At 43.7% G+C, this 25990-nt stretch overlaps 1 long non-coding RNA gene across 2 annotated transcripts in view; it reads right to left on the reverse strand.

Moving 5' to 3' along the window:
- Window positions 1–8266: 8266 nt before the first annotated feature.
- The window catches only part of LOC138768011 (uncharacterized), a 161418-nt gene continuing 143694 nt past the window's right edge, over window positions 8267–25990 (reverse strand). For both annotated transcript variants that reach the window (XR_011358909.1, XR_011358910.1), the window contains exon 3: window positions 8267–8438. This is a non-coding gene — a long non-coding RNA (uncharacterized lncRNA). The remainder of the gene's footprint in view (window positions 8439–25990) is intronic.

A 25990-nucleotide genomic window follows, 5' to 3' on the forward strand; every position in this document is an offset into this window, starting at 1 on the left:
TTATAGTTAAATACAGTGGAGTGACAGGGCAAGCAGCCATTGGCTCTCAGCTCTGCTAGTAACTTTTGTAGGGAGGAGGGAGAGCTTCATCTCTCACTGTCTGTTCCCATCAGTAAACTCTTTACATGTAAATGAAAGGGCATGGACTCCTTCTGTCACCATCTGCCTGCAGATATCACAATTGCTGTATGCTGAAGGTTGCCATGGCAGCCCGGAGGCTAGAAAAGGACTGTTCCCAGGACTGCCATGGCTATAAGACAGGGGCATTGCTAGGGTGCTAAAACATCCAGGGCACATCCTCTGTGTTCATATAAGTGTGGTGTCCCACCACGGATGTTGCTAGTAGTAACACCCTTTGTAAATGCCTGTACTTTTTGTATGTAAGTGGTAATGTAGTAGTGTTAAAGTTTCGCCACAAGATGTCGCTATTGTAAGTATATTTACTAAGTTGCTGCACAGCTGTAGCATTAAAAGGGTTATTGTTTGTTTGTATGTCACATGGATCTGTAGACCACTGAGCATGTTTTCTTCTTCTGGCCTATCATTTCTCTCTTTACTTCTTACATATGCACTCTTCACCCATTCACAGCACACTTTACAGGGGCTGTAGATAGGAAGTCACATGGGTAGAGGAAGTGTTAGGTCTTTTGGCCCTCTGCCAGGTCCCCAGTCTCAGTGTGCATTCTAGAAGCAGACTCAGGCACATAAAGGTAACCTTTTCTTCTCAAGAAATTCCACTTAACACTATGCAGTGTTAAACCCTTCGCTAGAGAGGACTAGTCAAAGATCATCACAACCCACGCCGTGGACAAGGAGAGTGCAGGACAGTATAAACAAAGCAAGAGTAGGAACTGATCCGGATAGAGCAAAGTTTCTAGAAACCTATAAACTTTATCTCACAGCGCATGTGTAAGGTCTGGGGTTTGTGTCACCAACTAGGACAGGTCCCCGACACTGGTAGGGCAATAGGTGGTGCGAAGACCCAAGAGTCAAAACACTGGCACAAGTATTCTCTCTCTCTTCTCAAGTATTCTTCTACCTCTACCTCCAACATGCTGGCAGAGCACAGTATTACTTGGGTTGGGACTCTCACGACATCCTCTTCTGGATCTTAACTTATCAAGTGTACTATTAAGTGTAAGGTCTTCTATCAATTTAAAGCTGTATGACCTGCTGCACACAAGTGTTTTCCGTGTAAAGCAAATCTTATTTATGATAAAGAGACTTGTGATTCCTCACCAACAAAGCACACAAACATTTCTTGGGTCATCTCCCCTTTCTGTGGGAAGCAGTGCCAATAGTCCGGGTGGGTCACTTTTTCACTCCGGACCACCGTGACAACAACCCAAGGGACCCCGCAACAACCCAGCAGGTCATTGTCCACAGGGGAACAAGGTACAACTGGCCCCTTAAACTAAAAGCAGGTGTGCCATCATACCTGTGTGCCCAATCGGCGTTAGCGTCACAGCATAACATCATTGGGCCCAGCTGTATCTCGGCTAACCAACATAGAACTGGTGTCACACCTCACCAACTGGCAAGTGACCGTTTGTGTCGCCTCCACACCGGGGGTGTACCACACCACAGAAGATGATCATGGGAGATGTCTCTGCACTGAATATATATATATATATATATTTATATATAATTATTATTATTATCCACTCGGCCAAGCCACAACTGTACCAGAGAAACATTTTAGGCTCCTTGCTCCAGCACATAGTAATTAAGCCTCTTTGCGCAGATAGGTCACCAGCATATAGTATGCCCCATGTAGCAACCAACCCCACACACACACACACACACACACTCCCCACCCAGTTAAGTATATCCACAATGTAGTTATCCCCCTGTGGTAGTTGGCCCCTCTAACTAACATTATCCCAAAAGTAGACAAACATCTCCCCCAGTCCCTATGTAGACATCTCCCCCATTGCAGATGCCTCAATAGGCAACCCCCTCCTCATGTAGACATCTCCCCCTGTAGGTGATGTCCCAGTATGTAGCCCCCTCCCCATGTAGACATCTCCCCCTGTCGGTAGTCCCCTTCCCATGTAGACATACATGCCCCCATGTAAGCAGCCCCCTCCCCATGTAAACATCCTCCCATGTAGGCAGCCCCCTCTCCATGTAAACATCCATACTGTATATTTCAATAAATTACTGCAAATGACCAAAGGCCCAGAAGGAGGAGATAGGGTTATCTCTGAAACATGAGCTTTTGACAAATACCATGTCAAAATCACTGCCGCAAAGTACTCCTTATTAATACAGCAGTCCAGAACTGCACAGCATACTGTGCTACTAGATCTCATTTTCCAAAATACTGCCCTGGCTTGCGTACCATCTTGGGCCTTTGGAAACCCTGTAACCTCTAGCCGTTTCTACTGCTGACAATGGCTGCCCTGAATATCAATTGGCAAAATGTGAAGAGAGGTTAAGAGAATTTACATGAAGTATTATATGTGCGCTATAGTAATAATTACAGAAGAACTCAGTTCAGTTTCTTAATGTGTCTTCTATTTATTTTGTTGCTTTGTATCTTGCAGTAAAACAATTTTAGAGTATTATGGTTTAAGAAAAAAAAACTTGCAGGTAAAGGTTTTTTTTCTATTACATTATTTCATTTCACTTGGAAAAATAAGCTGTAGAAATTCAATCAAAGCTCGAAAAGCAAAAAGAGGCCACGTTGTTTGATTCCAGAAAATCAATACCTTTCAAGAAGACATCGCGGCAATGCCACTGTACGTCAGATAATAGTCAGTCTGCCGGCCTAAAATAAGGTGCATTAAAAAGTGACATTAATGACCCTCTTGCTTTTGAAAGGATGGCAACTTGCCATTGCTAGAATTGTATTAAAAGATGGTTTTAGCAAGTGATCACCTGGTTTCAACTTTTCTTACAAGTGGTAATGGAAATCCCACTCTTCACTATTGTATCATATTTGCTTTCAAGTAACTTATAGCACCGCAGTCATAATTGTAGACATCACAGGAAATGCTGGACAATCCTTAAAGGGGTACTCCAGTGTAAAGCTTTTTCCCAGTAACTGAAACACATTACAAACTTATATCAGTTTGTAATATGCTTCAATAATCTATCTGCCCCTCTTCCCTATCTTTTCCCCCCTCAACCTCCCACCAGGAAGGGAAGTAAACCCATTCTTACTTAATGACTGTTGACCCCAGGCTTTTCTGTGGCAGCCATTTTGTGACAATGACATCATCAAGAGGGAGGCTGGTCTGAGCCCTGTTAGGCCAGCCTCTCTCTGTCAGATGTCTCAGGTTGCTCAGTTCTGATTGGCTGAGAAAGATGTAAGCCATCCAACAGTTCTACAGAGTCAGTTAGACATCACAGGAGACAAAGTGCATCATGGGAAAGCCCAAACTAGGAAGTGAAGAAAAAATGAAGACACCAACTGGAGCTTCAGGGACCTGCAAACAGCGAGAAATTCAAACAGAGACAGACTCTGGTGGGATGGTAAGTGGGAAAACTATGTTTATAATTGATTGTTTTTTTTATCAGCGCCGGAGTACTGCTTTAAATGACTTGTTCTTCTTAAGACCCTTTTTTATGTTCAAAAAACTTTATAGTTAGAAGTAAATATCAGTACATGGTCAGCATTGCCTTCTTCCCTTGGCAATTTCTTTTTATGTATGTTTATATGTAAAAGCCATACTAATATTTTTTTATTATTACCATTCCTTATAAAGCAGGGAAGCTTTGGCTTTCCAGTTATGATGGAAATTGTAGTTTTGCAACAGCTGAAGGGCTTATGATTACTAATGTAATCTGCAGACGATTTTCACTTACATACGGTAGGTTACAAAATTCTGTAAATTAAAAACTGACTGGTGCTTTTGTTAAAGGGAAACTGTCACCTAGAAAATACTCAATAATTTTATTGTAATTGCAATTACCTCTGACTTTTCTAGCTGACAGGCCTCTGTGTTTCCAAAACGAGACTCCCCCAGTATAATTTTACTTATCCCTAAATAGGTTTATGACCTATCCTCCAGATAGGTCATCAATGCTAAATTGGCGGAGATCCAACTCCTGGGACCCTTAATGATCAACTGTTTAAAGGGGCCATGACACTTGTGCTAGTGCTGTAGCCTATTACATGTTAAACTGTATTCATCTTTGTAATCCCTATAATTTTAGTAGGTGAGGTGAAAGCAACTGTAGCGTAGCCCTGTTCACTTGAAGAGGTCACTTAAGACAGACTCATGACAAAAGTTTTTTTAAATGACAGTGACATCTTAAAGCATGTGCTGCCAACTAGTAATAAGAAACAGCAGCGTGTTTTTTTCTAGTGGATAATTGCTGAGCATCCTGAACCCAGACCTACCAATTGGTTGTCCAGAAGGGTATTTTGCCCTGCTTTAACCCTGTTCCTCTGGGCAGAAACCACCATCCTTTCAGATTTGCAGTCCACCTCTGAACATATGAAGTCATGTTAAAAGCACCACACATACAGTTGAATCATGCAGGTAGAACAAGGACCAGTAATCAGCGGAAATTAAATACAACTGAACGGCGAATCAGAACTTGAAGACTCAACATTTTTAGGGACAAGCATTGCTCAGAGGTCAAAGAATCAGTGGTCATTGGTTAAAGTAAATCTGCCACAGTAAAGGGGATTTACACACAGCTTCTCATAGCAGTTTTGGTGGCCTTTTTTTTTTATTTTTTATTTTAATACAGTCTTAACCCAGAAAAGTGCTAAAAAGGAACAGGATATACAGTATGAAGTAAGGGCTTAGGGTAGATCCACACTGCATTTTTGTTTCCATTTAACTTTTTAATGACGGAGCCAGTTTTCATTTTTGCGCTTTCGTTTTCCCCTCCTCGTGTTTAAAAAGTCATAGCGCTTGCATATTTTCACCTACAGACCCACATGAGCCCTTATTTTTTGCGACACCAATTATACTTTGCAAATACAGACTTCATTTTTTCATAAAATATGCTGCGAAACCAGAAAAAAATTATTTGTGTAGTGAAATTGAAAAAAAGATGCAATTCTTTTTATTTTAAGGGGTTTCGCGTTTACGCCATTCTCCCTATGGTAAAACTGACATGTTATGTATGTTTCTCAGGTCGATACAATTACAAAGATATGTAACTTGTATGACTTTTATTTTATCCGACTCCTTTTAAAAAATTTAAACTAGAGATGAGCAAACCTCGAGCATGCTCGAGTCCATCCGAACCCGATCGTTCGGCATTTGATTAGTGGTGGCTGCTGAAATTGGATAAAGCTCTAAGGTTGTCTGGAAAACATGGATACAGCCAATGACTATATCCATGTTTTCCACATAGCCTTAGGGCTTTATGCAACTTCAGCAGCCACCGCTAATCAAATGCCGAACGATCGGTTTCGGATGGACTTGAGCATGCTCAAGGTTTGCTCCATCTCTAATTAAAACCTATTTAAAAAAAATCCTTAATGTCTTAAAAATTGCCCTATTCCCATCCTTATAACGCTTTTATAGTTTGGTCTATGGGGCTGCGTGAGACGTCATTTTTTGAGCCATGATCTGTTCTTTCTTTTGAAACCTTGTTTGCATATATGTGACTTTTTGATCAAACAAAAATGCACAATCTTGCACTTTGGCGGGTTTTTGCGCTTATGCCGTTTACCGCGCAAGATCAGAAATGTGCTAATTTAAAAATTCGGGCGATTACACACGCGGTGATACAAAATATGTAATTTTTTTTTTTTTTTATTCTTATTTTTAAAATGGGAAAATGGGTGATTCAAAATTTTATTAGGGGAGGGGATTTTTTATTAATAAAAACACTTAAATTTTTTTTCACTTACAGTAATTAGGGTGACTTCTATATACACAGCACCGATCTCCCATTGAGATCAATGCTGTGTATATAATAGAGCAATGATTCATCTGATCATTGCTCTATTATACTGGTCTGCAGCAGACCAGATACATTGATTGCCGAGCCGGGATCAGCGTCATTAAGACGCTGAGCCCCGGTCGGCTCAGTAGAAGAAATCTTCCCTCCGTGATCACGAGACACCAAGGAAGCAAGCACTATTTAAAGGGGTTATCCAGCGCTACAAAAACATGGCCACTTTTCCCCCTACTGTTGTCTCCAGTTCAGGTGCAGTTTGCAATTAAGCTCCATTTACTTCAATGGAACTGAGTTTCAAAACCCCACCCAAACTGGAGACAACAGTAGGGGAAAGTGGCCATGTTTTTGTAGAGCTGGATAACCCCTTTAAATGCAGCTGTCAGCTTTGACATCTGCATTTATATAGTTAATAAGCCGGGAGTGGCGATCGGCCTCGCCGGCTAATACCCGCGGTCCCCGGCTGCACATAGCAACTGGGGACCGCAGGCTGCAGGGAGGGCTCACACCGGGAGCCCTCTCTGTTTGCCCTTAACGGCGCATGACGGGTATATTCGTCATGCGTCATTAAGAAGTTAAGGCTAGGTTCACACCAGCATTTGACTCTCCAGCACAATTCCTTTTAGCTTTCCATTTTGATGTCAGAGAAACGGAACCAATTGGATCCGTCTCCCAATTAATTTCATAATCTCCCCATTCATTTCAATGGGTTTTTATTGTGCTCTGTTTCCATTGAATCCATCAGTGTTCTGTTGTTTTTTTTTTTGGGGGGGGGGGGGGTTATGCCATTAAATTTGTTCATGGACCATTTTTTGTCTGTCAAAAAAACAAATCTCAAAAGGAAAGTGCACTTTTTTTTTTTACATTATAGTCAATGCCGTTGCATAGCCATTTGCAAGTTATCCACCATCATCAGTTTTTTTTTACTGAGCATGTGAAGAAGTAAGAAACCAGGAAGAAATATAAACTGATATGCAAACGGATGGCAACTGAAGCAAACTGATGTACAATCATTTAATATAGACAGATCCGTTCATGAATGAGAAGCCCAGCCTATCATATCATATACATGAAAAAAACTTGTTAATGGATGGTAAAAAGGGATGCTGCTGTGTACCATATAGTTGAATCTGTTTACCATTGAATTACATTGCTTAAAAAAGTATGTTTTTTTCGGAGGAAAACATTTTCGTGTATCTCAAAATTAAAATGTAACTATCATTCTATGCTGGCAGAAGGATATACTGTTAAAAGAGTTGTAACTGTAATATGCTCCCTTTCACAGGAATGTATGTTTTGTTGAAAAAATCACTTTACAGTGTACCTGTCATGATGGGCTGCTTCTAGATCAGCAGCAAGATCCACTGCTAATCCATAAATTTGGGTCTCAATGGATACAGAGAGGCAATGAGACCGTAATGTGCGTGACCCCCATTGAATCCATGGAGACCCGAACTTCCGAATTAGCAGTGGATCTTGCTGCTGATCTAGAAGCAGCCCATCGTAACAGGTACACTTTAAAGCGACTCTGTACCCACAATCTGCCCCCTCAAACCACTTATACCTTTGGATAGCTGCCTTTAATCCAAGATCTGTCCTAGGGTCCGTTCGGCAGATGATGCAGTTATTGTCCTAAAAAACAACTTTTAAACTTGCAGCCCTGTGCCAAACGGCCGTGGCCTAGAGTATCTGTGCCCTAACTTTGCACAACCCCTCCGTTCATCATTAGGAATGGCCCTGGCAGGATTTTTCCTATTCCTCTGCAGTGAACACTGCACAGGTGCCTTAACGATCCAACCCATGTGCTGTGTTCTCACAGCTGATGAAAGGGGAAAAATCTAAAAACTTTAAAGAATGTTTAAAAAAAAAAGAATCTGCCTGGAGGATAATAACCGCATCACCCGCTAAACGGACCCCAGGACAGATCTTGGATTAAAAGCAGCTATATGAAGGTACAAGTGGTTTGGGGGGGGGGGGGCAGATTGTGGCTACAGAGTTGCTTTAAGAGTAAATTCTATTTTACAAATAATTTCCAATTTAACATTTACACCTGAATTAGACATTTCACTTCCCATGAAGGTATATTTTATTGGCTAGTTAAGGTTACACAAGTTGTATGAAGGAATTAAAGTTTGAGCTATGAGGATTAACAGCAAAAAACCTATAATCTACGTAGCACATGGGCAAAGACAGAGGAGAAAAGGGATTTATTGAAGTACAAAAAATCGTGCACTGTATAGATAATGTCAAGTTGAGTTACTGTTATCAAACTTGCACAGATGGCTGGACAAAAGGAGTATGAAAACTAATTACAGAAACACCCCGATTCAGAGCAGATGTTGGGAAGAATTTTTTTATTTATTGAATTATAAATCTGTAGAGGTTTACTTGGCGAGATAAGGATGTTGTGCTCTAAACACTTGAATCATTCGAGACCACGGTTGCCTGCTGATGTGAAGCAAACTTTACGGTGTTACCAGGATGCTATTTCATTTTAAAAATAAATCTAGTTTTCAATTATTTGTATTCTTTCTTGAATGTGAAGGTTTTGCTGCTTAAAATGTTCCCTAGTAAAAAAAAAAAAATAGATAATTGCCAAAACTAAACATGTTCTAACCTGCCTGGGCTCATCAATTTTACAGTAATAGCAAATTGCACTATTTATCTTCTTGTGGAATCATCTCCTGTAGAGCTGGGTAGTTTTAGTTACACATTACATCAATGCACTTCCTCATTAAGTAAAGGGAATTGTTTTAATTGTGAGGTAATTAGCTGTCACCTGTGGCGAGGAAGGCAACACACTCACCTTTTTTATTGTTTGACGATAAGCACACAATAGTTTCTAACTCTACATTGCAAAAGAAAGAATAAAATGACCTTTTTTTTTTTTTTTTTACAAGACATTACAATTAGAGGACCTATAAAAGAACATATTCAGTTTCCAGGAAAGGAGAATACTACTACCACTGAGTGGATACTGATGTGGGCTGTATAAATCCTTGAAAAATTACCAGTTGTGCCTGTTCTTTGCAATACATCTAATAATAGCCTAGTGATGTTGACATCTTCTACTGAGATTCCTTTCATGATGGTACTACTGGGGACAATGCAATGTTCCCTATGAGTTCCATTTTTTTTATCAAAAGTATCCTTCGTCATATAGGAGGGATGCAGCTAGTGGAAAACCAACAGAAAAACAGATATATTAAAGCGACTCTGTACCCACAACTGACCCCCCCAAACCACTTGTACCTTCGGATAGCTGATTTTAATCCAAGATCTGTCCTGGGGTCTGTTCAGCAGGTGATGCAGTTATTGTCATAAAAAAAACAACTTTTAGACTGGCAGCCTGTGCCCTTTGGCCGTGGCTTAGTTTGTGTATGCATTAGGCTGGCACACCCTCTCTGTCCCTCTTCCCCACCCTCTTCCCCATTTTTCCTGTTCCTCTCCAGTGAAAGCTACACAGCTGCTTAGCAATCCGGCCCATGTGCCATGTGGATCCAGAATTCTTTTCTAATTAACTTTTTCAGAGTTTCATTTTCCTTATTCCACATAACATTGTTTACAAAGAAAAATGTTTGATCTTCTATTCTTTGCTATGACAAGTTCCCAGGAGGCAGGCTCCTCTTATTGGGTGCCCAGAGTTCTCTGTACTGAGACCTTCTCCAGACCCTCCTCTTAGCTGTGATTGACAGCTCTAGTTATCTCTCGATTAGACACAAGAGCTGTAATTCAGAGCTGTCTCAGTGTAGCACTGCTGGGTGCCACTTGGCAGCGTTCTGTTACTTATCCTTGATGGTGGCCCCTGGGTCCTACTCCTGTCCACTTCTCTACTGTGCTCCATGCTAATCTTGGGCCTGTTCACCCTTATATCCTCCAGAATCTTCCTCCTTCTTCTGGTTCCTGCTGTAATGACACCTCTGGCCACTAGGGTGGGCATGTGGCCACATGCTCTGGATTTAGGGTGGATTCACACTATGGAATTCTCGTGGATAAACTCTGCGGAATTCTGCGGGCTGTACGCGCTCACAGACGCGCGCCTTTCTGCCGGCTCCATAGACACTATTCTATGGGCCGGCTGATTCCGCATTCCGCTTAAAGAACTGACATGTCAATTCTTTCGGCGGAGTGCGGAATCAGCCGGCCCATAGAATGGTGTCTATGGAGCCGGCAGAAAGGCGCGCGTCTGTGAGAGCGTACAGCCCGCAGAATTCCGCAGAGTTTATCAGTGAGAATTCCGTAGTGTGAACCCACCCTCACACAGTAGAGGCAGCTTGTCTCCCCCTGCTGCTGCCTTCTGCCAACCCAGAGCCACCTGCACAAATTTAAACTAGCTTCAGCTGCATAATTTTTTGTGTGAAAAAAATTTAAAAATCGCACATAATAAATCAGCCAAAAAAGGTAGCTAATCTAAAACCATGACCACTCCTGGTGGGAAAAAAAAACAGAGAAATGGCAAATATGGTGTAATCGGGAGAAACCTAGCTCATTTGATTTGTTAAATGTTAAGCAAAAAAATAAACCATGCGCAAAAACTCAGTATTAGCCCCCCCAAAAAAACAAAAGAGTGCAAATGTGTGAACAGTACTCTCTTTAGTGGTGGCTGCACGCATTTGGAGTTTTGGCAGAAGTGGAGTTGCCCGAGCTGTTCCATTGAAACAGATGGCAGGCAGGATTCTGCCAATTTTACTCTGTGTAAACTGGCCCTAGGAGCTAAAAAATTTAATGCTCCCAAACTTAGCTCACCAAGTCTCCCTGAGTATTTTAAACCATCTCCTGTCTTTTGTGAGTTACAAGTTTTTCTAAAAGCCGATGTATGACCAACATAGGAAACTAAATTTCCCATTATGCATCTCCCTGATTCGCCCATTTGTGTACTCGCTCCCTTAGCTTTCTTTCCTGCCCACTGCTGTCATTACTATTGCACCATAAACACAGGGCAGTTTTTTCACAGATTTTGCATCACATTACCCCAGTATGTATTCTATACTAGCTGATGATGTAGCAAAGCTGACATGCACATTCTGTAGCTGTGTGCTGCATAGGGGGCATCTGTTTATCGGGGGTGGGGGTGTACTGTAGGTTTAGATCTCTGCTTGCTGACTGTGAATGAAAACATTCTAGTTCCATTCAGACTCTGAGAACATCAATAATACTAACAAAATGCAGAGCTGTGACGCAAAGACAGGTACATATGTCTGCATTTACTGACAGCAAGCAGAAATAGAAATATAACTTTTCATATTACAGAAACCTAGGCTCAGGGACACATGTACAGGTAAGTCTATAGAAGCAGCACTTTCACTGTGAAGCTGTAAAACTGTAAAAAAGCATCAAAGGGGTACCCCTGGTGAGCTATATATATATATATATATATATGCCTGGGGATAGGTTGTTTGAAAACAATAAAGTGCACTTACCACCCTGATTCCTGCAGCGCCACTGATATCTTATTGATCCATCCTGCTGTTTGTTCGCTTCCATGTCCTGGGGCCATGACATTAAAGGCCTGCCCAGCCAATCAACTGCTGTCACTGCTGATAGGCCGGGCGGGCCTGCAACACCACAACAACAGGTTCTGGAAGTGGCTAAACAGTGGAGCGGAGCGGAAAGCTACCGGTGGCGCCGCAGGAGCCATGGAGGTTGGTGCACTTTATTATTTTTAAAAGACCTATCCCTGGGCATATATTAAAAAAGGCCACCGCATGGAGTACCCCATTAATCAGGTGCTTAACTATACGCATATACTGTTTTTAATTTTTTACTTTTTTTTTAAGAAGTTCTTATTGCATATTCATAAGCATTCACAAAGCATCAGTAAAATCCTTTTTGCTTCCAAAGCAGCACTTCAATGTTGTTTCTAATATAAGGAAATCCCCAACTAGCAACAACAAGGTTTAGGTGCATTACTGAAGCATTTGAAGGAATCCAAACTCATGGATCTCAATATTAGGGAGGATTTTTAATAATGTTTTCAGTTATTCTTTCAAATCACTTTTCTTATTATAATTTCAAAAGGCTTTCATTTAGCTTATATTACTGATGTGCCCTCTGCAACTTAACCTCTTTTAGACAGGTACATTTTACCAGCCTAGCCATATACTGTATCTCTATAAGATCCCTGTAGTTTCAATAAGTGTGGAACCGTGGGCAGCGTAATGGTATTATAATGAACATGTGCAGTTAAAGAGAAGTACAATATGCCAGTTTGAATGACACCTTAGGGACACACACATTTCAGAGAACACCAAAATTACAGCCAATAAATGACTTATATTTCCTTAAACACGTAATATTTTAAATAACAATTTTTATTTTATTATTTTTTATTTATATTATTATTATATTTATATTATTATTATTATTATTATTATTATTATTATTATTATTATTATTATTATATTTATATTTTATTTATTAACATGTCTTTTGGGCTTAGCTGGTGACCACATCCAATAATTACATTAGCTATAAACATTAGAAAAATATACAATTAATATATAACCCCTATAAGAGAAAGATAAGAAACAGCATATAACTTTGGGATAGATAATACAGCAGTCATTATTCTCCAGCTCTACAGATAATGTATGACTAGTATCCTGACTATATGATTTACATACAGTTATTGCAGTGTAGCTAACGAGTATAGTTTTAATTAGAAAGTTACTCATCAGCAACTTGTGCCTCACTAACTCTGACCTGTCAGTTGTCATCAGCTAGGACAGACATTAGAAGAGATCCGCCTTTTCATTTACTGATTTATGTAGTTTAGTAAAAAGGAATAAAGTTAAAGCCACAAAACTCTCAACATTAAAAGTGGCTACCAGACATCTCTGATGTGCCTAATCTCCTGTTCCCTGTGGAGCAGCGATCTGTGGGATAGACTGCAATTATAGATGAGACATTCTTCACATGTGTTTGGGGTTCCCCTATAGTTAGGCCAGCAGATCTGATTTAGATTCCAAAGTGTCAACAGATAAGCAGGGACTCAGAGAGCTCAGTAAACATACTACTGTGTTTCTACAAAAAAAAAAAAAAAAAAAGGCTGGTGCTTATATTCAGAGAAACACAATATGCCCCAACACTGTAACCCACACTCTATATGGTAGTTAGCCACCATACTGTACGTCCCTTTATTGTTGGCCTCCTAAAATGTAGGTTCCCCTATAGTTAGGCCTCCATACTGTATACCTCCCTTCCCCTTTGTAGTTCTCCCCCATACTGTATACACCCCCCCTCTGCAGTAAGGCCCCCATACTGTATGGCTTCCTCCCCCTCTGTATGCCTTCCCTCATACTGTATACACCCCTCTCTCTGCACTATGGCCCTCCATACTGTATGCCTCCCTCCCCCTCTGTATGCCTTCCCTCATACTGTATACACCACCCTCTCGGCAGTAAGCCTCCCACCTTTTGTAGTTGTTCCCTCGTACTGTATACTTCCCCCCTCTGAAGTTGTTCCTCCATACTGTATACATCCCCCTCTGCAGGTAGGCCCCATACTTTATAACTTCCACTCCCCCCTCCCCCTCTGTAGTTGGCCCAGATACCCTTTGTCCCCCCATATTTAGAGTTGCCTATTGTGAATCTTCTCGCCACTCCTGCCTCCCTTGCAGCTTGTGTTTAGAAGTTGGGGGTGGAGCATAACAAGTCTGGCACTGATTGGCTAATAAGATCTGGTCAGCTGACTATGACTAGGGCTTATGTTTCAAACCTACTCCAAAGAGCCTGCAAAATGAAGGTCTTGTTTTTGGGACAGGTCATTTAGGATAGTAAATGTATACAGTATCACTGCTGACTGCTGGGATACTTAGTGTACAAGAGCATGGACTCCTGCCAGCCTTTGATAGTAGTCCTTAAAGGAATATTCCCCCCAAGAAGTAAAAAAAAAAAAAAAGAAATGAAATGCTCCAAAACCTAGCTGTTCTTACTCGCCAAGTCCCCCTGAGTATTTTGAGCCATCCCCTGTCTTTCTAGCTGCTGCTGTTCCTGGGTTAAACGTTTTTCTGAAAGCCTATCTATATACAAGATGATGCCAGCCAGGAAACTACATTTCCCATCATGCATTGCTTTTCACTGATTGGTCCATTTGTACCGGCCCCCTTTGCTTTCTTCCTGCCCACTACTGGTCATTACTGCATTGCACAGTAAACACAGGACTGCAACAGAACATACACTTATCATGGGGGGCTGGGATGGCACACAGTGATTATGGGGGGATGGCCCAGAGTGATCATGGGGAATATGGCACACAGTGATTATGGGGCGATATGGCACACAGTGATCATGGGGGATATGGCACACAGTGATTATGGGGCGATATGGCACACAGTGATCATGGGGGATATGGCACACAGTGATTATGGGGCGATATGGCACACAGTGATCATGGGGGATATGGCACACAGTGATTATGGGGGGATGATACAGTGATTATGGGTGGATGGCACACAGTGATTATGGGGGGGTGGCACACAGTCATTATGGGGGGGAAGGGGTCATTAGCTGCAGAGGGAGATGTTCGCAAAGTTTATTATCTCCCCTGCAGCAGATTTTGGATGCTGTGAGTGATGACACCTGCTACTCTAGCTCCAGCCCTCCTCCGAGGGGGGGATTCGGGCAGCTATGGGTGACATACAGAATGTCACACTGCTCTGCTGGCTGTGAAGGATGACTGCTCCGTGAAGGCTGTGAGTGATGGGGCCGGATGCCCCGGCTGGAGTAGTGGGCGCCGTCACTCACAGACTCCACAGCCCCATGCGCTTTGTCCTGCAGCAGGCTGTGAGTGACAGCACCCACTACTCCAGTCAGGGAATCCAGCCCCGTCACTCACAGCCTCCATGGAGCAGTCATCCTCCATGGCCAGCAGAGCAGTGTAACATTATGTGTGTCCCCCACAGCCGCCCACATCCCGCCCCCAGCAGTTATCCTCCACAGCCAGGACAGCAAGGTGACATTCTGTGTCACCCACGGCCGCTGGAACCCCCATTGCCCCCCCCCCCCCACACACACACACACACACAAACAACACAAATAATTTCCCTGCTGTTATCCTCCTCAGCCAGCAGCATCCAGTGTCCAGAGCCGCCCACATGCCCCCCCCCCCCCACACACACACACACACAACCAACTATTCACCCCGTACTCATCCTACAGCAGCATGACATTGTCTGTCACCCGCTCACTGTGACTTCTTGTGGGCTGGGTTAGCTTCATTGGTTAGCTAACCTAGCCCATGGAGCACGTGACCCCGTCTCTGACGGATGGGGGAAAAGAAGAGGAGTGTGTCGAAGAGGACATGGATAGAAGAAGTTTTCTTCAATAGAGAGGAAGAATTAATGTGGCAAGCTGAAGAACAGTATAAAAAAGAAAATAGAAGCATATTACAAACTGCATGTTAGTATGCTTCTACATTTTATTAAATAATAAAAGTTTTAAGGAGAATACCACTTTAATCCTGTATGCAGTGCCCAATACTATTGGTGTAAGGTACCACAGACATCTTAGCAATTTTCCCAAAATAAATTCCAAACATTGTGGATTCCGACTGTCTCTTGGAAACTGTTATGATGGGAAAGAAGTTTTGTACATATAAGTTTTCAAAATCCATAAAGAAGGATCTGCAGTACTCACAGATTCTTGTAAGATCTATTGCAGGTTAACAGATGCACATGCCAACATCTATTCCACAATTCACAGCTTTCTCAAGGCTATACAGCATCATGCTACCCCTCTCTTATACCACAACTTTATCAGTACACACAATTGTACCTATTACCAACATATAAATATGATAAAGAACCAATAAAAACACATGTAAGAAACAGAGAAAGGAAAGAAAAGGCAAATACAAAGCAAATTACTATAGTAAGAAAAAGTATTTTAAGCGATCATGTTTAAATCACTCCTCTGATTGGGGTCTCCACTTGCAGGATGAAAGATGTTGCTCATTTTCCTCATTGGGACGTGTTGATTTAAATGTGATAGTTTAAAATAAATTTTCATTTGCATTGTATATACCTCTTCCTACCTTTTTCTGTTGCTTACTTTTTATTTTTTAAGCGAATGTACATTCAGTTTTTACATGAATGGTTCGGCGCCGGCATGAAGCACTGGGGGCTGTGTAACGAAACCCCCTCCCCTATGTGACGTGGCTCAATGGATTTTAATGAAGCCGTGTTACAGGCGGGAGATTATCAAACTGGGGGCCAGCAGGTCTGCTCCGAGTGCTTCATGCCAGGCCTTTGCTCGGGAATCGGTGGCGCGGTTGAAAAAAATGGCTGCACCTCCGGCATCCCTGTGCCAGTGACGGTCTATTCCTTTAAAAAGCTTAAAACAATGTACCTGATGGTACATTCACTTTAATGTTTCTCTTTAGATATCTACATGTTGGTAATCGGTACTTTTGTTTGTACTAGTAAAGTTGTGTCAAACTCACATGGCATAAGAGTTGGGAAAGGGACTGCATGACACTACATAGCCTTGAAAGCTTTAAATTGTAAAACAGATGTTGGCCTGTGCATAAGTTAACCTGCAATACAGATATCTCACAAGACTCGGTGAGTGCTGTGTATTCTTATAGTTCTTTGAAGCACTTGCCTTTGCATCATGATGCAAGGTGAGTTGATTCCTATCCAAGGGACTGTGTATGTATCTGATTATAGCAGTGTTGGCTTATTTTGAACTTTGTTTTACCGTTTAGTTTTTAAGAAGTATAATCCTTCAAGGATATATTTACTGTGTTGGTGCACTATTAATGTGAACATGTCATTATTGGGGGGCACTTTACTTGTGTAAATGCACTATGGGGTCAGTATTGAAGTGTAAGGGCAGTAGGGGGACATGATTACTGTGAGAAAGAGCACTAGTATGGCTTTTTCCGTGCAAGGACACTTAATGTGAGGAAGGCATTATAGGGAACTATATTACTATGTAAGAGCACAAGGTGTAAATACTGTATGTGGATACAAGGGAGGGAATTGTTACTGTATGGGGCACAAAGGAAGGCGGCATTATCATCTTGGAGGGAATACGTTTAGTTATAAGGGCACTGGGAAGCAACAAGCACAGTCTAGAGAGAAGCAATAAGAAAGTGCTGTCAAGGTATACATACCCCATTCTGTATGTATGTAGTGTGACCATGTGTAAAGGTTTACTGGTTTGAAATGCGTAGTTTTTTTTTTACTACCTCCTGTTGCATACATGTCTACTTCTTGGATATTTATACTTTTAATCATGTACAAAAAAACTGTATTTAACTGTGCTTGCTATTGTATGTATTTCTACTTATCTCAGGACTTTGCTGACCTGTACCTGTCTGTGAGGGTGACTAATCTGTTCTACTTATTTTACACATAGTAAGACCCTAATATCATCTAAGACACTGGATGGCACTGTGTTTTGGGGAGTGGGGATAACTTATTATGAGCACCCAGGAACAAGCACAGTACTGGGAGAATCAGGTGGAATGTTAAAGGAGCAGGCAAGATGGCAAGTTTGTGTAAAAGGAAGGTGCTGGAAAAACAAGAAGCCAAAGATATAACATAATAAAAAAGGTTAAAAGAAGACAAGAATCCATCAAGTTCAAACTACAGAAACCCTAATGTGTTGATCCAGAGGAAGGCAAAACCCCCTATAAGGCAGGTGACAATTGCCCCATCACAGGGGGGAAATTCCTTCCCGACTCCAATGGCGACCAGAACAATCCCTGGATCAACGTATCACCAGAAATCTAATGCCCATAACTTGAAATATTACATATTTTTTTAAGAAAAATATCCAGACAGCAGAGAGTTCCATGGTCTCATTGCCCTTATAGTAAAAAATCTGTGCTGGTGGTAAAACCTTCTTTTCTCTAGACCAAGGGGTTGTCATGGTTACAGACCCAGGAGTAAAAAGATCACTACAAAGATCTCTGTACTGTCCGTTCATAAATTTCTACATCGTGATCTGATCGCCCCTAAGACGTCTTTTTGTGACCAAGAAACTGTACAGACAAAAGTCTTGGCTGCTAAAAGTTTTTATTTCTCAGAAAATGCTACTGGTTCTAATGCTAATACACTGGACAGGTAGAATTTGATAGAAACCAAAATCCTTCTCTGAGTTCAGCCTTGTTTTAGACCCAGTGCTTAAACTTCTCTATGATGACATACTGTATCTCTTGTAGGTAAATGTGTGTGAAAAGCCTGTGTTTACATATATATTGCTTTATGTGTAATTCTCTGCTATCAATCTTCAGTAAAATTGAGAAACTCATGAATAAAAAGTAGAGTTTAACAAATCACCTGGGCTCACACAGAAAGGTATTTGTTAAAAATACATTTCCAAGGTGTAATAATGCATCACTGGAGAGAAACATTATGTGGATGAGGCAAACGTTATTTTCATGTGAATAGATCCCCCAGTCCCATTTATAAACAGATATTTCCAAGCCAATACCATCTGGGGAGAAGTCACTGTTTGTATGCTACATACAGAATGCATCTCTATGAAAGGAGAAATAAGAGTTCAAAAAATGTGACAAAAAGCAAAAACGACTATGAAAGACTACAGCAGATGAATAGATGAGCATACGCAAGCCCTAGGCCATATAGCCACATGATTAAATATTTTTACAGCACCCTAATAAAGTATTCATACTCCTTGAACTTTTCCACATTTTAACTTTAATGTATTTTGTTTAGATTTTATACACAAGTAGCAAGTAATTGTGAAGTAGAAAGAAAATGATACATGGTTTTCAAACTTAAAAAAAAAAAAAAAACCTGGACAGTGTGATGTAATAATTTGTATTCAGCCCCCTGTTGCAACGATTACAGCTGCAAGTTGTCTCTACCAGCTTTGCACATTGAAATTTAAAGAAGCAGTTTACAAAAAATTATTATTGGCCCCCCTCGGCGGCGTGGCTTCGTTCCGGACCTGCGGTGCCGTTCAACTCACGTCCACCTCTGCTGTGACTCCTCTTCTGTCTCCTGTGATTATATGCTGGAACTCACAAGCTTCAATGCATTCTCTATGGAAGTGTGTGACTTCCGGCGTTCAATCTCAGGACAGAGAAGAGGAGTCACTGCAGAGGCTGAAGTGAGCACGCGCCTGATTTGAACGGCGCCACAAGACTGGAACAAAGCCACACCGATCAGCTGCAGTGAGTATACGTATACCTACCTGGGGGGGGGGGCAATAATAATTTTTTGTGAACTGCTTCTGTAAGCCTATTGCATAATAGGTCAAGGACAGACTGGATGGAGAGTATTTGTGAACAGGAATTCTAGAATCATGCAACAGCTTTGATGTAATCCATGCCATTGTAGCTCTGGCCGTTTTTAGGGTAATTTCCCTGCCCCAGTCTCAAGTCTTTTGTACCATCTAACGCCAGGTTTACATGGTGATCCGGCAGCATCGGAACTGATCAGCGTCTTTGAACTGATCCCATTCATTTCAATGGGACAGTTTAAAACATCCGGCATGTTAATAGTGCTTGCTGTTTTCTGCAATACGTCCTTGATGTTTAATGTAAAAAAAGGATAGGACAACTGATGATAACCAATGTATTATTGCCATCAGTTGTGGCATCAGTTGTCACAAAAGGACACCAAATCGCCTGATAGATATAAACCCAACCTTATAAGTTTTGCTACAGTATTGCCCTGTGTTTAGATCCATCCATGTTACCATCAACTCTGTCCCTACTGAAGAAAAGCATACCCACAGCATGCCCACCACATTTCACATTTTGCATTTAGGCAAAATAGTTTGCCTTTGTCTCATCTGACCAGAACACCTTCTTCCACATTTGCTATTTCCATTGCATGGCTTGTGGCAAACTGCAAACTGGACTTCCTATGGCTGGCTTTCAGAAATGGCTTTCTTCTTGCCACTTTTTCATAAAGGGCAGATTTGTGCAGTACACAACTACTAGTTGTCTTGTGGACAGATTCTCCCACCTAAGCTGTGGATCTCTGCAGCTCCTCCAGAGTACCTTTGGCCTCTTGGATGCTTCTCTAGGTAGAGCTTTCCTTGTCTGGGATGTCCTTTATGTGGACGGCCATGTCTTCATAGGTTTGCAGTTGTACCATACTCCTTCCAGCTTCAAGTTATGATGGGTTTGGTTTTGGTTTCATTACACCATTTGACCACTGATTGTCACGGACGCGGCGGCTTCCCGTGTTCCGGGCCGCCGCCGCGACCTCCTCCTGCCCCATGCAGCCGCCGGGGTCCTTGTGCAGGGACCCGGCGCTGCTGCTAGTTCGGCCCCTGGGGGCGCCTCACCTCTCCTCCGCTCCTGTCTCTCACTGTGCCGGCCGGCGCGCGCGTCCCCGCCTCCTAGGGCGCGCGCGCGCCGGCTGTCTCAGATTTAAAGGGGCAGTGCGCTCCTAATTGGTTAGTTGCACCAATCACTCCCTATATATTCCAGCCCTGCCCCACTACAGGTGTTGGAGTCTCTACATGCTTCCCATAGCGTTTGGCCCAGCTCCCTGTTGTTCCTGATTCCTATCCGCTACCTGGTCCCTAGTCCCTGTTCCTGATTCCTATCCGCTACCTGGTCCCTAGTCCTTGTTCCTGGTTCCTGCTCCCCTGTTACACCATTGCTCCTGTGTTCAGCCTGTCACCTGCGGTTACGCCTACAGACCTCTGCCAGCACCATCTCCCGCCTACTGCTCCTGCCACGCCTCGCCTGCCGTCACTAGCAACCAAGCCAGGGGTAGCGACCTGGGGGTCGCCTGCCGCAGCAAGTCCATCCCGCCTTGCGGCGGGCTCTGGTGAAAACCAGCGGCCCCTTAGACTCCGCTCCCTGGTGAGGTTAGTGCCATCACTGGTGACGGTCCAGTGGATCCACTACTCCAGGCGTTACAGTAGGCTCCAACCATGGATCCCGGCGAGGTGCCTGATATCCGTGACGTAGCCCGTGTGGTCGCCCAACAGGCGCAGCAGATCCAGCAACTCACTGCCGCATTACAGCAGCATACTACAGCCCAGCGCACACCACCTCCTGCTGCTTTTTCTACACTTCGACTGGCTCTCCCAAGCAAATACTCTGGTGACTCCAAGTTGTGCAGAGGATTCCTGACTCAGTGCACCATGCATATTGAACTTTTAAGTAGTCAGTTTCCCACCGAGCGCTCTAAAGTGGCTTTCATCATCAGCCTATTGGAGGGTAGAGCTCTTGCCTGGGCCACGCCGCTGTGGGACCGAGATGACCCTGCTGCTGCCAATCTCCGAACCTTCCTAGTCGAGTTTCGCTCCGTCTTTGAGAAACCTGCCCGTGCTTCTTCAGCTGAAACTGCTCTCCTCAACCTCTCTCAAGGGAGCTCCTCTGTTGGCGACTACGCCATCCAGTTCCGTACCCTGGTGGCAGAATTAGACTGGAATGAGGCCGCTCTAATAGCCACCTTCAAGAAGGGCCTGTCCAGTCGGGTGAGAGACGTGCTTTCCGCCCGAGACCTACCTACCTCCCTGAACGAACTCATCCTACTGGCCACCAGAGTTGATACTCGTTTTTCGGAGAGGGAGGAGGAGGTTCGGCATGAACAACGACTAAGCCTGTCCCGTCGCCATCACCAGCTGGCGCCGGTCTTCCAGAACCCTGACATTCCGGTGTCCCAGCCCTCTCCTGAGATTCCTATGCAGGTGGAACGGGCTCACCTGACGCCTTATGAAAGAATTCGTCGTCTGGAGCTGAATCTCTGCCTCTACTGCGGTGGTTCGGATCACTTTCGGCTGAGATGTCCCCAACGTCCTCAAGCATCCGGGAAATGCTCGCACCTAGGTCCGGTGGGACAGGTGTCCCTAGGTGTGAATGCCACCTTTCCAAGTTTGTCTATGCCGGTCTCCATCCAGACACCCTCAGGACAAAATCACCAGACTACTGCCCTTCTCGATTCTGGGTCAGCAGGAAGTTTTATTGCGGCAACATTGGTCCAAAGATGGCGGCTACCCGTGACCCAACTAGCCAGGCCCCTGACTATCTCCTCGGTCACGGGCGAGATTCTTACCGACCATGTGTACTACCAGACCGCACCTCTAGTCCTCCAGGTGGGTCCTTTACATCAGGAAAAGATATCCTTCTACGTCCTGCCCCATTCTTCTCCCGCCATCCTCCTGGGACTTCCTTGGCTTCAATTACATGCCCCTAAGCTGGACTGGAGAACCGGGGAGATTCTCAGTTGGGGTCAGGACTGTTCCAACCAGTGTCTCAAGTCACCTCAGACCAAGTACTTTATGTCGTCACCTGACCCCGCCAAGCCTCTATCCGGCCTACTGGCGGAAGACCAAGACTTGGCGGATGCCTTCTCTGCCGAGGAGGCGGACTCTCTACCATCTCACCGGGCGTACGATTGTCCCAAAGACCTCTTTCCTGGTACTCCTTCTCCTCGAGGTCGGGTGTACCCTCTCTCCGTACCCGAGACTGAGGCCATGTCCTCCTACATCCGGGAGAACTTACAGAAGGATCTCATCCACAAATCCACATCCCCTCGCCACATTATACCTCCCGATCGCCTAGTGCCAGTCGCCACCTCTACTCTTCAGAGAATACCCCCTGGAAAGACCCATGTTCACCCTGCGCTTCGAAGAAGGATTTTGAAGTGGGGACTTTCCTCATTGGAGGCCGGGCACCCTGGAGTCCAAAAGACCGGGCAACGGATCTCCCGCCACTACTGGTGGCCCAGTCTGTTCCAAGATGTCAAGGACTTTGTGGCTTCCTGTACCATCTGTGCCAAAAACAAGTCCTCCCGACTAAGGCCTGCCGGCCTATTACAGTCCTTGCCAGGTCCAGACCTTCCCTGGCACCACATAGGGATGGACTTCATCACTGATTTGCCGCCATCTGCAGGCAAGAAAGAGGGGGAGGCCAAAGGGGGGGGTACTGTCACGGCCACGGCGGCTTCCCGTGTTCCGGGCCGCCGCCGCGACCTCCTCCTGCCCCATGCAGCCGCCGGGGTCCTTGTGCAGGGACCCGGCGCTGCTGCTAGTTCGGCCCCTGGGGGCGCCTCACCTCTCCTCCGCTCCTGTCTCTCACTGTGCCGGCCGGCGCACACGTACCCGCCTCCTAGGGCGCGCGCGCGCCGGCTGTCTCAGATTTAAAGGGGCAGTGCGCTCCTAATTGGTTAGTTGCACCAATCACTCCCTATATATTCCAGCCCTGCCCCACTACAGGTGTTGGAGTCTCTACATGCTTCCCATAGCGTTTGGCCTAGCTCCCTGTTGTTCCTGATTCCTATCCGCTACCTGGTCCCTAGTCCCTGTTCCTGATTCCTATCCGCTACCTGGTCCCTAGTCCTTGTTCCTGGTTCCTGCTCCCCTGTTACACCATTGCTCCTGTGTTCAGCCTGTCACCTGCGGTTACGCCTACAGACCTCTGCCAGCACCATCTCCCGCCTACTGCTCCTGCCACGCCTCGCCTGCCGTCACTAGCAACCAAGCCAGGGGTAGCGACCTGGGGGTCGCCTGCCGCAGCAAGTCCATCCCGCCTTGCGGCGGGCTCTGGTGAAAACCAGCGGCCCCTTAGACTCCGCTCCCTGGTGAGGTTAGTGCCATCGCTGGTGACGGTCCAGTGGATCCACTACTCCAGGCGTTACACTGATGTCCTCTAAGCCACCTCTGGGGCCTCACAGAATTGCAGTAGTTATATTGAGAAGAAATTCCACACAAGTAGACGCTATTTACTATGATGACTTCTGAAGGCTATGGGTCACACTGTATTTGGGGGGGCTAAATACAAATGGGCACCATATGTCACCTGATTTTTATTTTTATTTTATTTTAAAAACTGTTGATAATTAAGGGAAAGGAAGAACCTGTGTGCACCATTAAAAAACCACCCAACTCTTATCCTGCTTGTAAATGAAGACAAAGAGAAATAGCTGAGCACAATAAAGGGGGCCTAATAATAGTGGTGAGAGCCCTATGATACCTTGTCACCACTCTGAAAGGTAAGTAAAGCAAAACCATGCAGGTTTTCTAAAATATTTTAAATAACTATTAGCTTTAAAATGATACATAAATGTAAATGAGTAAATAAGTAGCATACAATGGTAGGGAAAATCATTTCAACTCTAAGCCCTTCTCTCTTTAAGCATATCCATGGGCTCCTTTGTGTTCTCTCATAACAATATAATCTTAATACCTTAGTCTATTCCACTTCAAAGTTATACTGTTTTACAGAATTTGTATGCATGTTGCTGCTTTTGCTATCAACGTCTTTTTTTTTTCCTTTCCACGGTGTCTGTAATTTTCATATTTATATTGCTGCACGGATGATGTTTTTCCCGCACTAGAGGTTGCTAGGCAACTTCTCCAGAGCAACCAAAAAGGTTTCTTTATAGAAAAGTAAGTCTAAATTATAAATGCGCTTTACATTTCCTTCTTCAAGCACATCCCCTGGGGTCATGTCTTGTGTCAATGATGTCTGCTCCCACTGTATTCTCCATTGATAGGATTGTCAAGACTGTTACTGATGTGGTTCCAAATTTTCCTCTTATTGTCATATAATTCAGACTACTTGGGGAACATAAAGCTATAATAAAAAAGGTATAAAAAGGTATAAACTATTTTATTTTTGTTTGTTTTTTCCGCTTCATTCTGATATGTCTAGAGCAGTAAAAATTAGCTTATATGAAGATTCAATGATACAGAATTTATCAGCCGGTGACACACTTTAAAGAGGCAGAATGAATAAAAACATCCCTAAGCCAAACACACAAGCAAGATTTATACAAACCTAGCATTGGTGTCATGGCCGCAACCTGTACCACGAGCCACTCCTATCCCTCCACCGCTCTCCATGCGCTGGGCGCCATCTCCCCGATGCCAGGATGCAGGTTTGCCTGCACTCTGGTCCTCCAGCAATATAATTTACCACACTCCTGCTCTTTCTCCCCGCCGCTGGCATACGCGAGCCTGGACTCCTGGGGCTCGAGCACACCAGGTCAGTTGAATTTAAAGGGGCATTATGCCCTTCATTGGTTAATTATACTAAGCACTTCCCTATAAATTCCTGTCCTGGAGCCTCTGCATGCTTCCTAGTGTGTGGCACCAGCTCTCCTGTGATTCCTGCCCATTGTTCCTGCTGCCTGTGGTTCTAGCAATGAGTCCTGCTGTGTGTCCAGCTTGCCTGCTAACGTGTCACCACCAGCTGTCCCCTCGCCCGCTGTTGCTAGCAAGCCAGGCTAGGGGTAAAGACCTTGGGGTCGTCTGCCGCAGCAAGTCTATCCCATCTTGCAGTGGGTGCTGGTAAAGACCAGCGGCCCCTTAAGCTTCGCTCCATTATGTGGCTTACGCCATCGTTTGTGATGGTACAGTAGATTCATGACTCTAGTCGTAACAATTTGTAAGTCGCATGAACTGAAAAATAGCATGGTAGAGAGAAAGATATTCCAGATAAGGCTAGGTTAACACTGCATTTTTGCTGTCCGTTTAACAGATTAGTTTTATGGAGGAAAAACAGATGATCTGGAAAAAAGAGATCCATTAAAAAAAATAGCTTACACATAAACATGGTTGACCACATTTTTCTGTATTTTAAAATAAAACATTTAGAAACTGAGCCGTATAGGACAGCAAAAACGCAGTGTGAACCCAGCCTTATACTCTTATTGATCAACTATTATCGCCAGGGAGCGCTGCAGTGATACCCATGGCAACATCAAGTATTCCACATTAGGAACTTTTCTTTGGAGCAGTCTTCCTGTCTAATAAAATGGTACTTCCACATGATGTCTATATGCTCTAGTATTGAAAAGGGGGGACTGGATTGGAAACAGATTTTAAATAATTTGAACTTGAAAAATGAAAACATTGATTATAATATACTAACACCTTTTTGGCGCTATGTAAATGAATGGCTGATAACATATTTGCAAGATTGGATTGTTGCACTGTAATCAGTTTGCCATCACTACAAATCAATGAATAGTGTTCACATTGTGCACTGTGTCCCAGATGCACTGCTTTTGCATTTAGATGGGAGCTTGGAGGAATACAGGAAGGATACAACTTGTATCTTACCTGTGTTCCTGTTTAAACATAATACTGGTAGCATTGATCTAATAGGCTGTTTTCCAGGCTGTCCATGTATTTTTCACAAAATATGTGCTTTTAAGTAATTTATAGGCAAGCAA

This window comes from Dendropsophus ebraccatus, chromosome 11, assembly GCF_027789765.1.
Source record: "Dendropsophus ebraccatus isolate aDenEbr1 chromosome 11, aDenEbr1.pat, whole genome shotgun sequence".
Lineage (NCBI taxonomy): Eukaryota > Metazoa > Chordata > Amphibia > Anura > Hylidae > Dendropsophus > Dendropsophus ebraccatus.